The following is a 16,624-nucleotide window of genomic DNA, read 5'->3' as shown; positions in this document are numbered from 1 at the left end:
AACAAAATGAGTTTTTTCTTCAGGTTAGAAGTAGAATGGAGAATTCTACAAAAAATCATCTATTGAAGTCTGTGCAATTATTCTGATATTATCTTTGCTGCAGGAAAAACAAAAAAAGATATGATTGCTTTCTAGCTTTTATGAGCAGGGATGTAGTGATGTGACCCAATTGATCATTTTTCCTTTAAGTTCCATAATTTAGAAGAAATGTCTGTTCTACAACTCATATCTCTAGATCATAAATGTATGATTAGACAATTATTAACTTGAAGCAAAACCTATTTGAATCAGAAAACATACTGAAAAGGTGTTAAGGTAAGGTGGCAGGGCTAGGGTGGATATCAAATATGTTAAAAAGTGAACTTGAAATGAGAAACAATTTTTGGCAAGCCTGAACATTTAATCCTCATATGTACAAGGTCCAAAAAACAGGCCTATTTTTTTTTGCTTGATGGCATTGGTGGGTGTTTTTTATTCTATCCAGAACTGAAAATATAGGTCCTAGTGGAAACAATTTCAGAAATTGTATCTGAATGAGCAGCTAGGACCTTTAGGAATGTGCTGTCTCATGTACTCTTCAGATTTTTTCTATAGTGTTGTGTCTGCCAACTTTTTGGTACTTGTCTTTGCTATGATGACTTACCTACTTAGCTAGTAAAGTAAAATTTTAATTTTAGTCATTTTAAAATTTACTTTATAAAACACGATACTCTAAGAGAACTCATCGTGCTCACTTTGGCGGCACGTACACTAAAATTGGAACCTTATAGAGAAGATTAGCATGGTCCCCGTGCAAGGATGTCATGTAAATTCACGAAGCACTGCACATTTTTAAACCTGGAGGGAGAACATTATGTTAAGTGAAACAAGCCAGACACACAAAGACAAAGACCACTGTTCTCACCCATCCATTAAAAATTTGTTAAGGATGAGTAAGTAGTAGACAGATATAAACATGAGTATCCAAATAGAAAATAGAATATATGTTCTCTTTCATACCTGGAATCCAAATATGTTGATCTCTTATGAGTGAAAAGAACAGGTTACTGGAGACTGGGGAGGGGAAGGTTTGTCAATGGGTACAAAGTTACGATGGAAAAGAAAAAAATAGTTCTGGTGACCTATTGCACAGTGAGGTGATTATAGGAAACAGTATAGTAGTAATATATCTTGAAATAGCTAAAAGTCAGGATATTGGATGTTCCCACTACAGGGAATAAATGTTTGTTGTGATGGATATGCTAATTTCCCTGATCTGATCATTATGCATTCTATGCATGTATTGAAATACCACATTGTATCCCATAAATATGTGCAATTATTGGGTGTTGATTAAAAATAAAGGAAACTCATCACTTCAAAAACATACCTTGTATTTAAAAGTTCCATCTGGCTCCAAGGTGTTTCCAAATTACTTTGGATCACATTAACTTAGGGGCTTTAAAGGTTAATGGAGTGTATTCTTCCAAATAGTTCACCAAAATCCTCAATACCTCAGAAAAAAGAGAGCCAAATGGAAATTTCCCCGGGGAAAATACACCACTCAGACAGTTGTAATATGGTAGATTAAGGCAGGACAATGCATATTGTGTTTTCTTTATATGGTGGTATATCAAGGCAAGAGAGAGCGTGTGTTTTGTGAATTTGGGGTGGGGGTGTGAACCAAACTTGTTCTGCATATTGACAACTCTACTTTATTTACATAGACATACTAGATTCATAATCCTTTCAGTGTCCTTGTCTGAAAATAGCCTACAGATGTTTCCTTCACTATTATTAAAATTAGTTCGCTGGAGAATGTATCAGACTTGCATGGGATACATTGTTTTGGCAATTACCACTCCCATCCTTAACTAAGACTTGAGGTTGAAAGGTAGCAACTATATTTATATTGAATGAGTAGGTTATTCCAGAAAAGCAAATGTTATTAAAAGGTACTTTCTATTCTACAAATTCATGACAAAAATTTTTTTTAATTAATTTATTTTTATTGTTAAATCAGAGCTATGTACATTAGTGCAATCAAAGGGTACAATGTGCTGGTTTCATATACAAGCTAAAATATTCTCATCAAACTGTTCAACGTAGCCTTCGTGGCATTTTCTTAGTTACTGGATGTAGACATTCGTATTCTGCATTTAGTAAGTTTCGCCTGTACCCATTCTAAGATGCACCGTAGGTGTGGCCCCACCCATTACCCTCCCTCCACCCAAACCTTCCCCCTCCCTTCCCCTTCCTTAGCCCTTTCTCCATAGTCTTGTGCTATAGTTGGGTTATAGTCTTCATGTAAAAGCTATAATTTAGCTTCATAGTAGAGCTGAGTACATTGGATACTTTTTCTTCCATTCCTGAGATACTTTGCTAAGAAGAACATGTTCCAGCTCCATCCATGTAAACATGAAAGAGGTAAAGTCTCCATCTTTCTTTACATGTACCACAGTTTGCTAGTCCATTTGTGAGTCAATGGGCACTTGGGCTTCTTCCATGACTTAGCAATTATGAATTGGGCTCCAATAAACATTCTGGTACAGATGTCTTTGTTATATTGTGATTTTTGGTCTTCTGGGTATAAACCTAGTAAAGGAATTATAGGATCGAATGGCAGGTCTATTTTTAGGTCTCTAATTATTCTCCAAACATCCTTCCAGAAGGAAATGTATTAGGGTGCATTTCCATCAGCAGTGTAGAAGTGTGCCCTTTTCTCCGCATCCACGCCAGCATCTCTGGTTTGAGGAATTTGTTATGTGGGCTACTCAGATTTACTTTCTTATTTTGTGTTTTGGCATATAATTTTCAAGAAACTATTTTTACTATTGACCTTAATATACTTAAAGGAGAAATAGATATTGAGGTTACCTTATGATATGTAATACATCCTTTATGACTTCCTTGGCAGAGAGCAAAATTGCCAATTCTTACCTTCATATTTAAGAAGAAAATAAAACACAGTTCATTCAATTCTTCAATAGCCCAGGAAAGCAAAATAAGTAATAGAGTTGTCTGGAATTGAATTTCTAGCACCAAAATGAAATGTTGTAGAAATTTAATGTCTTCAGAGGATGTACAGATTCTACTGTAGTCTGCAAAGTGCTTAAATGTGTGTTATGTGTGTTTTTAAAACATTTTTTGGGGGGTGTGGGTGGAGGCAGAGGGAGGTGCAAGGGTGACAGCAGCGATAGGTTTGATTCGACTGATTTGAATTTATCCTCAGCAGGCCAGAAAGTAGGATTTTCTGCCTTAGTAAAACTTACTTTAGGGAAGACTGGAAAGGGGCTTGATGGGCCTTGTGTCTTAATAGAAATTAGCTTGGAACAGACCAGTGATTCTGTTTTGGGTTGTATTTTTTGCAGAGGGAGGTGCAAGGGTGACGGTAGGGATAGGTTTGATTTGACTGATTTGATTTGAATTTATCCTCAGCAGGTCAGAAAGTAGGATTCTCTGCCTTAGTAAAACTTGATGGGCCTTGTATCTTAATAGAAGTTAGCTTGGAACAGACCAGTGATTCTGTTTTGGATTGTATTTTTTAGTGTATCTTGTAGACTTTAATATTTCCTTTAGTGGATATGGAAAAAGGAAGAAAAAAAAAAACTCCATGAATGCTTTCTCTTCACTGGTTTCTTCTCCTCCTCTTTTTATTGAAGAAAAAAATCAAAAAAACTCATTCATGCAGGTACACACGCGTCTACCCCAGGCTTCTCCACCTCTGCTCCCAGAGATCCATTGGCAATGATTTCTGGCAATTTCTGGTTCCCTCTGGTGGTTATTATCATTTTATCAATAAATGTTTATGTAGCTATTTCTGGATTTAGACATTACACTTCCTATTCCACTAAAGATTTGTCTTACTACCCTCTATTGCCCTCTCTCTTTCATCCTGATGGAGTTACAAGATATTTTCATTTCTCCGTTGGTTACCTTTCTATCTTCGAATGGTACGATCAAAGCTTTACATCCTTTTATCAGTTACAGAACATATTTCTCCTCCTATGTGTTAATTTTCTATGGTCATAGTTGACTTATTATCTAATGTTAAAAGGGGAGGTTCTAAAATCGATTTACTTCACAAACTTCTCTAATAGCATCTGTGCCAGCCTTCTCAACACACTGATTTTCAAGGGTGCTCTGTGAGTTACTAGGAGCGTCTTCAGGGTGTTCACAGCAATGAGCTTTTTCTTTTGCCTTTCAGAAGATCATTCATCCTTTTTGTTTTCCGTGCCATACATTTGGATTTTTATTTAAAAAATGAGATTGCGTTTCAGCAACTTGGGGTCTGGCCCAGCACTTCCAGTAACTTGCTTTGCTACTGTGGTTGGGTCATTTGTATTCTGTGGCCATCAATTTCAATAACAGAAGCAGCAGCAAATAACAAGAAAACAGGATTTGTATTCATTTGCCAGGGCTGCCCTAACACAGTACGACAGTTTGCATTTTAAACAATATAAACCTGTTTTCTTACAATTGTTGAGGCTAGCAATCCAAGATGAAGGAGTCTGCAGAGTTAATTTCTTCCGAGGTCCCTGTCTTTAGCTTGCAGGTGGTTATCTGTTCTCTGTGTTTTCACATGGTCTTACGTCTGTATGTGTCTACGTCCTAATCACTTCTACTTATAAGGACATAGTTCCTGTTGAATTTAGGCCATACCTTAAGGACCTCATTATAGCTTAGTAATCTCTTAATTGGACGGTATCTTCAAATATAGACATACTCTGAGTGAGGTACTAGGGCTTAAAATTTCAATGTATAAGTTAGGGCAAGGATAGGATACGACATTTCATCCTTCAGCCCACAGTAAAAGTGGTAACATCTAATTTTATTCAGGTATAAAATTTGATAAATGCCGCCAGTCAAGAAACAGGGACATGTTCACCTTTGTTTATTATCTCATTTTATCTTCTTTAGAGTTGTATTTCTTTGACCTAGAAATGATCATTAGAAGTCTAGCCTTTTTTTTTTTTTCTTTTCAAAATATTAAGGGGTGCAACAATTCAGGGAAAGTGGACCACTTTTGTAATGCTTCAGTCTCAGCTATAGGTTTGTTCATTGTCCCCTCATCCCTTCCTCCCCGCTGTTTGATCTCCCCCGAGTTGCGCTTCTGTCTGTGTCCGTGTGCGCTCATTGATTAGTTCCAGTTTGATAGTGAGCCCATGTTGTGTTTGTTTTCCATTCCTGAGATTTTGAGGAGAATGGTCTCCAGTTCCATCCCAATTGTTGCGAAAGGTATTACTTCCTCTTTTTTATGGCTGAGTGGTACTCCATGGTATAGTTATTAATATACTTTTTATTAATCCCATCACAAATTGATGGGCACTTGGGTTGATGCCACATCTTTGTAATTGTGAATTGTGCTGAAATAGACATGCAAGTGCATGTGCCTTCTGAGGAAAAAACTTCTTTTCCTTTGAGTAGCCACCCAGTAGTGAGATTGCCGGATCAAATGGTATGTCTACTTTTAGTTTTGTGAATAGTCTCCATACTGTTTTCTCCAGAGGTTGTACTAATTTGCAGTCCTATATAAATATTCCTTTCTCTCTGTATCTATGCCAGCTTCCGTTGTTTTGGAGCTTTTTAATAAAAGCTGCTCTAACAGGCGTAAGGTGATATCTCGCTGCAGTTTTAATTTGCATTTCAGGGATGATTAGTCATGCTGAGCATTTTTTCATATGTTTATTAGCTGTTTCTGTATGTCTTTTGGCCACTTGTTAATGGGATTAGTTTTTTCTTGTTGATATGCTTGAATTCTTTATAGATTCTGTATATTAGCCCTCTATCGGATGTGTAACTTGTGAACTTGTGATTACTCTTTCCCCTTCTATAGTTTTTCCCTTTGTTGTGTTGTTTCCTTAGCTGTGTGGCAGCATTTCAGTCAAGTCCCATTTATTTATTTTTGTTGCTGCTGTAATTACCATTGGGTTCTTTTTAATAAATTATTTGCTGAGGCTGATATCTAGAAGAGGTTTCCTACATTCTCTTAGAGAATTCTTATGGTTTAATGCCTTAGATTTAAGTCTTTTATCTATTTTAAATTAATTTTTGTGAGTGGTGAGAGAGAGGGGGTCCTATTTTATTCCTTGGCATATGGCTATCCAATTTTTCCAGCACCATCTGTTGAATAGGGCTTCTTTTCCCCAGTATACATTGTCTGCGTTGTCAAAGATCACTTGGCTATAAGTATGTGGTTTTATATTGGGGTTCTCTGTTTTGTTCCATTGCTCTATCACTCTATTTTTGTCCCAATGCCATGTTGATTGGTTAGTGGACCTTGTAGTATAGTTTGTAGTCTGGTAACGTGGAGCCTCCACGTTTGTTTTTTTGTTTTCATTTGTTTTTCCTTAAGATTGCGTTGACAATTTGAGCTCTTCTCTGGTTCTAAAAATGTGTAGGATTATTTTTTTCTGGTGTGTGAAGTATGTGGTGGTATTTTGATGGGGGTTGAATTAAATTTATCGATCATTTTCTTTCCAGTTTTGCCTAGTCAAAGGTTTAACCTATCCATTAAACATTTTTGTTTAATATCAATACCACATTTTATTTCATTTCTAAAATTCTAATATGTCTATACTGCTTTTGATACTATCATATTACTTGATTATTTCATAAATGCAATTATTGTACTTCTTTATCTTATGCATAGGTATTTTCTAATCTCTAGCTGATAATTATAATACTTCCAATTCTTGTATATCTATAACTGTTACCTGTACATTTGTTGATCTACATTCATATTGGATGCGTTGTTGCATATTTGATGATTTTGTTTGTAAATATCTATAAAATTGTGTGTATACATATAATGTATATTATATATATGTATATATGCCAATGGAACCTGTAAGTCTATGTTGTAGAAGCTTCCCTCAGAGAGCATTTGCAATTGTTTTAACTTTACAATAGGAAATATTGCAAATCTTTAGTCTTCTTCCAGAGTCCCTACCTTAATCCAGGAACTCTGCCTTCAGTTCTCCCTTTGTGCTGTTACGCCAAGGCTCCGTGTCTTCATTGCAGTGCTGATTTTGGCATTTGTCTTTACAGCAATTCTGACTTTGATATTCCTTACTGCTTTCCGCTCTGGCTTTAGTTCTCCCTTTTGCCTTTGCTTTTCTCTGTTTGGTATAGCTCTTACCTCCTCCGCACCTGGTAATGCAGTGAGCATTGTGGATTAGTGTCTTTATATCCACATTCATATCTGTGTGTCTATGTCATTTTGTTCCTCCCATGGACTATCTTTTATCTAGAAAAAAATGACTTGACTTTTCATCGTATTTATTGTAGAATTGATAAGGATTTCAAGAAACAGAGATTCATACTTTGAAAAATAAAATACTGTGGAAGCATCAACTCTGCAAGTCTATTGTTTATATTGTTAACAATAAATATTCATGGGCTTCATCATTTCTGGCCTACCACTGTAAGAACATGACAGTTCCATTTGTATATCTACAAAATATTCTTTGACAAATAAATCAGGAATGCTTTTTCTGTTGAACTCCTTTTCAGGGAAATGTTTTAAATATTTTTTATTTGGTAAGAAAAATTTGATTATCAGTGGAAAATTTGATTATCATGGAAAACTAGTCTGCATTTAATACCTGTTGTTGTTACTTATTGGTATGGAAGCATCCTTTAACTTGGTGATATTAGCTGTAGCTAAGTATTTCTTCCCATATTTTATATTTTCTGTCCAAAAATATTTCCTAATATACCAGTATTCTAAAATGTGCTGCAGATTTTAGACTTGGGGAAAACTTGGGGATAAATTCTTGCTATGCAATAGTAGAAAGTGTTAAGACTTACAGAATACAACAGAGGTTGTATAGAATAAGTTGATGAATTTTTATGGAAAAGAATGCCTAATCTTGGAAATATAGGCTCTCACAATTGTGCTATAACAATCTCAGGTATCATAACAATTTTACATGAGGCTTTTTTTTATAGTTTTGGTAAAATCATGCTGATAAGTTCTCTGGCCAGATTATCTCTCTTCTGTCATGTAAGAAGTTCATTGACATTTAATTTTATTTTTATTACATTTACATTTAGCCATTATGTAAGATATGATATATGTATCTTGAGAAATCACTTGAGTTTTACCCATAAAAACCCTGCACTTCAGAGTTCTCACTGCTAGAATTCAGATCCTTCTTTTTTCTCTTTGCACTTTCAGACCAATATGTTTAGCAATGTGAAGTTTAGGGTCGGGACAGGGTAGAAAAGCAGAAAAGAAAAACCTGGAAACTACCATACTGAGGAAAGAAGAGGTTGTATTCTGAAATGTCTGTTTATAAAATGACAGAACCCCCCTAAGGACTGTTCAGGTCCTAGATCCAGTTAAAATGGTAAAATGAACTACAGAATAGTTCTCTATTTTTAGGCAAATTGGCTATGTAAAGCCAATCAAATAATATTTTTTTTACTTGTGTTTACTTTTAAATTATGGACATTTTGCTTTCTGGCTTAATACTCTCAATTCTAGATATAACACCTAATTTCTTCCCACAATATACAATTTTAAATGACAGATTTTGCCTTTGTTCATGACTTCTTTTGGCATTATCTGGAAGGAACAAGTTTTGAATCTTATTTCTATTGTATGTATGTGTGGAATGAAACTCAAGGATATTGATCAAGTGGTTGGGAACAGAAATACAAGGTCATGTGCCTTGAAGTAGTGAGTAATTAAATGAATCTATTCTCTTTCCAAAACCCCCAAATTGGTAACAATTTTAGGTTGCAGAAAATGTAAAGCCAATAGGGAAGGGGCTGGGGCCTTTCGCCTACTATAAGAAGCCCTTGTTCTCTTTTGAATTCCAGTAGCAAATCCATCGTTTGCATAGAAGTAACAAATTCCCAGTTCATGGTTCCTAATCTGTAATTAAAATCCATTTCTGAATTCTTGCGGCTTTGACAAATCTCTTTCTCTTTTCATTATTACTTCATTCTTCCTTTCCCTTCATTTACCTTCTGTTTGCTTCCAAAGCAGCTAATAACTTAGAGGTTATGGTCAAAGACAGAAATAGTGGACAATGGAATGCAGAAACTCTCAGATTCTTATTCCTTCTTAATTTAAACCTGAATTTGATTCAATTTTGAGAGGCCTCTGGTAAAAATAGGGTCAGTAATGACTAAAGAATGCTTATTGGGATCTTCTCTGAGATGAAAGAATATTACAAGAATACAATGAAGTGTGCTTATGAGGGAGGCAGACTTTCCAGAAGATGGGGGATTTTTCTCAAAATATATTGACAAAATGGATTTGTTTTTCCATCATTACATGAAAACAGCACTATCAAAAAAATTATATGTTATAGACTTTAACTTCCAGGGCATCGTTTTTTTTTTTTTTTTGGTTTTTGGCCAGGGCTAGGTTTGAGAACCCACCACCTCCAGCATATGGGACCGGCGCCCTACTCCTTGAGTCACAGGCGCCGCCCAGGGCATCGTTTTTTAGAAATGGTATTTTTATATTATTTTAAGCATTAAAGTGATATAAATATTTAGCAAGTAAAGGTCATTATCTTTGTACTCAGAACTGGGTTTAAATTCTAGTTCTGTGACCCCTAAAACATGGGCAATTAAGCAAAAATAAGCAAGTGAGATAGCATAAATCTAAAAAGCTTCTCACAGCAAAGGATGTAATAGTAGAGAGACAACACACAGCTTTGCTCCTACTGATAACATACATTTGATAAGGAACTCACTTTGAAAATATATAATAAACTCAAGTCAATAGCAAGTAAACAACCCAATCAAAAATGAGTAAAGGACTTTTCTTAACAGAAGACATACAACAGTCAACAGATACATTAATATTAAAAATGCTCATCATCACTGATCATCAGGGAAGTGAAAATAAAAACTGCAGTGAGATATCACCTTTCTCCTGTTAGAATGTCCATTAATGAATGAAAAATACAGTAGTACCTCTGTAAGTTGACCACTCAAGGGATTACTAAAAACTGGTCAACTGGTCAATACATAGAGGATCAACCTAAGAAACTAGGCCTACTGTACTGATGTGTAAATGTGGTGCATGTCTAGTCTATGCAAATCAGATCAACTCACGGAGGTGGTCCATGCAGGGACATGGACAACCATGGAGGTTCTACTGTAATTGTTTGTGAGTATGTGGAGAAAAGGAAACATTCATGTACTGTTTGAGAGAATGTAAATTAATACAGCCATAATGGAAAACAATATAGAGGCTCCTCAGAAATGTAGAAATAGAATTGCCATATGATACAGCAATCCCACCAGTTGGTCTATATCCAAAGGATTTAAATTAGTATGTCAAAGAAAGATCTGCACTCCTATTATTCACAATAGCTAAGATAAGAAACAATGGAGATATCCACCATCGGATGAGTGGAAAGAATATGTAATATATATACATGATAGAATACCCGTCAACCTTTAAAAGGAAGAAAATCTTGTCATTTATGACATTATGGATTAACCTATAGGATATTATGCTAAGTAAGCTAGGCACAGAAAGACAAATATGTATGATCTCACTTATATGTGGAATCTAAGAAGTAGAGCTCATAGGAATAGAGAGCAAAATGATTATTACCAGGGGCTACAAGTGGGATGTACGAGGAATGGAAGATGCTGATCCAAGATTGCTAAGTGTCGCTTAGACAGGAGTAATAAATTGTGGTAATCTATAACACAGAATGGTGACTGTGTGACATAAGAATGAACCCTATGTCTCAACATTGATAAAACGGTATTAAATGTTTCTCCACAAAAATAAGTATGTGAAGTGATGGAATTGTTAATTAGCCCCATTTAATCATTTCACATTGTAAATATATAACAAAATGTCACATGGTATCCCACAAATACAGGGTGTCCCAAAAATTATCCCTAGAGTCACCATACATATGGAAAATGGGAAATTGTAAGAAAATGTACCTCTATGTACAAAATATTCATAGTGTTCTCTCTAGTATCAGAAGCTATGTGGATTGCCTTTTCAATTGCTTTCAGAAAATTCAAACTAAAATATATGGTTTTTGACTCTTTGGTTGACAGCATTCATTTTTTCTAAAAATCATCCCAGACTTTCTGAAAGTTCAAAATAACTCAAATTAACTTTATCTATTAAAAATTCCCTTTGGAAATATAATTTCATCCAGACAAAATGACAAATTTCATGCCATCAATAAATTAGAGGAAGAACGAACTGACCATAGTATTATATCCATCCAAGTAGAAAGAGAGGAATGTGGCTGATAGTACATTATTTTGGTATATAATTTATCTCCTAACATTTGGAAAAACTTCAATGTTCCTGCTAAATTGTTGTGTGTCAGAGTGATTTTTAATTTAATTTTTATTTTTAGCATTTCTTCAAAGTGAAGAGTGTGAATGTATAAATTAATCTGATTGACGCAGAGTTAAATGGAAGGGGTGCTGGGGTAGGGACAGTGAGGCTGAGAGACAGTGAAAGTTGGCTTTGTATCTTATAGCTGAATACAGGCCATACCCTGCCATTTAATAGCTATATGAACAGAGGTGAAAGTGCTGAGCACATAATAAGCATTCAGTTAATGTTACTCCAATATTTAGATATCTGGCATTCAGTGAATTTGAACAAAACATCCTTTTATACCCTGTATTTATAAAAAGGTATATCGTACACATACCTTACATGTATGTTATTTACACATATCAGTTGGTTTAGGGAATAGCAGGGAAATCTATTAGAAATGTCAGAAAAAAATGTGCTTCTAAATAATTTATAGTAGTACTAACATGTTATTGTTTTTAGCTGGGCATTGTGGAGGGTGCCTGTAGTCCCAGCTTCTCAGGAGGCTAAAGGCAGGATGATTTTTTGAACCCAGGAGTTTGAGGTTGCTGTGAATTAGGTCGATGCCACAGCACTCTGTGAGACTCTGTCTCAAAAAAAAGAAGTAAAAACATATTGTTGTTTTTATAACAAAATTTGTATATATAAGTTGGCTCCTGGTTTTTTTATGGTTTCTTGCAGGTATATATTTTTCTTTTTATCTAGCAGATAAAGATTTCTGAGAGAAAAAGCTAATATTCTTCTTTTTAAGTATCTTTTACATTACCTCTGGCTCAGTACTAAAAACACACAATACTTAAAGATGTGGAATAAATACATTTTTATATAAGAAGCATTTCAATATAAAAATGAAAAATATCTGGAGGCACCATGACCTATTAGTTGACCTGAATACTCTTTTGTTAACATGTTTCTGTCCCTAGGCATTGAATCAACTCTCACCTCAGCTTTTGTGCCTGAAAGAATTTCGGGTGGTTTATAGTCACCACTTTTCTCTGTAGCTGAGTCTAGAATTTAGGGCGCCTGCTCATTCTAAACTAGGGCTTTTGCAAGATTCCTTTTAACTTAGTTTCAGAGGCCAAGGCAATTCTTTTTTTTTTTTTTGTAGAGACAGAGTCTCACTTTATGGCCCTCGGTAGAGTGCCATGGCATCACACAGCTCACAGCCACCTCCGACTCCTGGGCTTAAGTGATTCTCTTGCCTCAGCCTCCCGAGTAGCTGGGACTACAGGCACCCGCCACAACGCCCAGCTATTTTTTGGTTGCAGTTCAGCCAGGGCCGGGTTTGAACCCGCCACCCTCAGTATATGGGGCCGGCGCCTTACCGACTGAGCCACAGGTGCCTCCCAAGGCCAAGGCAATTCTTAGTAATAAAAACAAAGCTGGAGGTATCACTCTACTAGACTTTAGTTTATATTACAAGTACAGTGATCAAAACACTGGTTAAAAAAAAAAATTGAGAAATAGACATATGGAACCAAATAGAAAACCAGAAGATGAAATCAGTCTCTTAGAGCCACCTGATCTTTGATAAACCAAACAGGCTTATTTGCGTTGAGCTTTAGATCCATGGTGCAACTTCTTGTTTCCTACTTTTTATCTTCACACATCTCAAAATGAAGTTGTCTGAAAATAGACCTTTGATTACATATTCTCCAAATTTTCTCCTTTCCAAGTTCTCCCCATCATAGTAAGCAGCTTTTTCTTTTCTGTTATTCAGGCAAAAATCCTTGAAGTCCATCTCAACTTTCCTCATTGTATCAGTGATTAAATCTTATCTCTAACTTCAAACTACTGCTATTACCCTAACTTGAATCACTGTTGTATTAGTTTATTTTTGTCGTTATTGTCACCTAACATGTCACTAAATTAGAAGTTTAAATCAACATCTAGTTAATTATCTCACAGTTTTGTAGGCCAGGAGTCTGGGCATAGTTTTATGAGGTTGTCTACTTCAGAGTTTCCCTTTTCAGGCTGCAGACTAAGATTGGTATTGGTGGTGGCCATGTCACCTGAGAATGGACTGAGGAAAGATTTTCTTCAAAGTGCCCTCCGGTTGTCCAGTCCTTTCTTGTAGCCTGCCCTCAGCAACTTGAGGCCTACCGTTGATTCTTGCCACGAGGGCTTCTCTGATGTGGCCATCTCCCCATGGAAGCTGACTGCTAAGCTGGTGAGGGGCACTCCCTCCAGTGACTCTGCTAAAAAGAGGAAGTCTTAGTACACATTGTAAGGTAATTGCAGTGGTGGCCTCTCATCATCTTTGCCATCTAATCTCATGGGGGTGATGTTCCCTTACCTTTGCCCTGGTTTATCAGCTAGAAGCAAGTCACAGGTCCTGAATCCAAGAAGAGGAGATTACACAAAGCTATAAACACCAGGGTGGCCAAGCATCATTGAAAGTCATGTTAGGGATTATCTGCCAAAACTCTCATCTCTTGCCTGGATTTTTGAAAGAGGCTCCTAACTCATTTTCTGCTGCTTCTCTCTCCCACCTTCATTCAGTAGCTAGTATGAACTTTATAAAAATTAAGAAACATTTAAGGGCTCAAAACCTTCAATGGCAACCCATGTCTTTGCAAGGTCATACAAGATCTGAACTTTACCTCTCTGATCTATGTTCAGAGGTAATGGCGTAGTTATCCGTATGTATTATTCTCTTCCTCTTTCAAGTCTTGTTGAACATTAGCTTCTGAGTGAAGACCTACTAGGACCCCTACCCTGCATTTAAAATTGTGACCTCTTCCCCTCTCCCTCACTCAGCTATTCCTTTTCCTTGCTCTAATTTCTTCCTTAGCACTTGTCGCCATATAATAGCATATATAACTTTATTTTTTAAATTTCTTTTATCCACTTCTCCTGCTTAAACCTAAAATTCACAAATCAAATGTACGAGTCATAGACCTGTTCCATTCCAGGCTGTATCTCTAGCACCTAGATAATACCTTTCATGGGGTAGACACACAACAAATATATTTTGAATAAATGAGTGAGTACATTTTTGTCAAGCTTCAGTTCCTTAAAGCCATGAAAATATTTCACATCATGAAAATTTTGTTGAAATGCTTTTGTGGTCTAATTTTCATTTTATCTTACAAATTTGTGTGTGTGTGCTCATAGTTTTACTTACGAAAGGTATAGTTTACTTTGGGATGGGTTATATTGGCTTTGAGGACAGACAGGCCCCAGGTTGTGAAGGAGATAAGTTTTATAGGTTTATTCTTATGATGAATTTGTATGTAAGTTGGAAGAGGTATGTGTACCTATCATGTATAATAGCTTCCATTGTAAGTACAAGTTGTATGTAAGTTAGATGTTTGTAACTGTGACTGCCTGTAGTTATTTGTTATTTGACTTTGAAACTCACACATTAAAGACTGGTTGAATGATACATTACTATGCAAATATATGAACTTCTTTGTAGACATCCTATTTGGGTATCACATAAAGAACAAAACTACTCCAATCTTTACTTCAAGAGGTTTATTTAGACATGAATCTAATTAGCCTTGTTGACAATTGAGATTTTTTTTGCTTTTATATGTCAGTTAAGGGATCAAATGACTCAGAACAATGCATGATAAAAGCTTTGAGGTATCATTTGTAGAAAGTTATTTTTTTTATTTTTAAAACTGCTTTATTGAAATTTAACTGATTTACAATGAACTTAACACATTTAAGGTGTACAATTGTGTCATTTGTCATATCTATACATCCATGAAATCTTTACCATGATCAAGATGGTAAACACATCCCTAACTCTCCTGAGTTTCCTTAAGCCATTCTAACAGGAGTAAGGTAATATCTCTTTGTGGTTTTAATTTGTATTTCCCTGTTGATAAGTGATGTTGAGCATTTTTTATATGTTATATGTTTATTGGGCATTTATTTTCTCTTGAAAAATTTGTGTTCATGTCTTTTGTGTACTTCTAATGGATTGGCTTTTTTAACTTATTGATTTGTTTGAGTTCTTTGTAGATTCTGGATATTTACCCTTTATCAGATGTGTAGATTTCAAATATTTTATCTCATTCTGTAGGTTATCTATTTGCTTTATTGATTATTTCCTTAGCTGTACAGAATCTTTTCAATTTAATCAAGTCCCATTTATTTTTGCTGTTGCTGTTATTGCCACTAGGGTCTTCATCATAAATTCTTTGCCCAGCCCACTGTCTAGGCGAGTTTTCCCTATATTTTCTTCTAGAATTTTTATGCCTTATATTTATGTTTTTATTAATCTTAATTAATATTTGTGAGTAGCAGGAGCTAGGGGTCTTGTTTCACTCTTCGGGATGTGGCTATCCAATATTCTCAGCACCATTTATTTAATGCAGGCTTCTTTTTTCCAAGTGTGTGTTCAACAGAGTACTGGACATCTTAGCTAGAGCAATCAGGCAAGAGAAAGTAATAAAGGTATACAGGTCAGGAGGGAGAAAGTCTAACTATAGCTTTTCACTAATAATATGATCTTGCTTCTAGAAAACTCCAAAAACTCTACCAAGAGACTCCTGGAATTGATAAATTCACCAAAGTCTCAGGATATAAAATCAATGTACACAAATCAGTAGCATTTCTAAATCCCACTAACATTCAAGCTGAGAATCAAATCAAAGACACAATACCATTCACAATAGCTACTAATAAAATAAAATACCTAGGGATATACTTGACCAAATTAAGGAGAACTATAAAACATTGAGGAAGGAAATTGTGGATGACACAAACAAATGGGAAAATGTATCATGTTCATGGATAAGTAGAATCAACATACTACCCAAAGTGATTTGTAGATTCAGTGCAATTTCTGTCAGAATACCATCAGCATATTTCACAGATTTAAAAGAAATAATTGTATACTTTGTTCGGAACCAGAAAAGAGCCCAAATTGCCAAAACAATCCTCAACAAAAAGAATAGAGCTGGAGACATTACTTTATGAGAATTTATATTACAAGGCTATAGTAACCAAAACATCGTGGTATTGGTACAATAATAGAGACATAGATCAATGGAACAGGATGGAGAATGAAGATATAAAATCATCTATTTACAGCTGACTGATCTTTGAGAAAACAGACATCATCACTGAATTTTGAGAGCTGTTTACATGTTCTGGATACAAGGTTTTTTTTTTTTTTTTGGCAGTTTTTGGCCAGGGCTGGGTTTGAACCCGCCACCTCCAGTATATGGGGCTAGCACCCTACCCCTTTGAGGCATAGGCGCTGCCCCTGGATGCAAGTTCTTTATAAGATAGATAGATGCTTTTCATGTCATTTCGGCAAGTCTGGCATTGTCTTTTGAATTGCAGATGTTTTAATTT

At 35.6% G+C, this 16,624-nt stretch overlaps 1 non-coding gene across 1 annotated transcript; it reads left to right on the top strand.

Moving 5' to 3' along the window:
* Nucleotides 1-726: 726 nt before the first annotated feature.
* LOC128585158 (U6 spliceosomal RNA) lies at nt 727-833 on the top strand. Its single transcript, XR_008379900.1, has one exon. It is a non-coding gene; the product is annotated as a U6 spliceosomal RNA (small nuclear RNA).
* Nucleotides 834-16,624: the final 15,791 nt, after the last annotated feature.

This window comes from Nycticebus coucang, chromosome 4 (genome assembly GCF_027406575.1).
Source record: "Nycticebus coucang isolate mNycCou1 chromosome 4, mNycCou1.pri, whole genome shotgun sequence".
Classification (NCBI taxonomy): domain Eukaryota; kingdom Metazoa; phylum Chordata; class Mammalia; order Primates; family Lorisidae; genus Nycticebus; species Nycticebus coucang.
The sequence above is the reverse complement of the archived record's forward strand: the minus strand, read 5'-3'. Positions and strand labels throughout refer to the sequence as shown.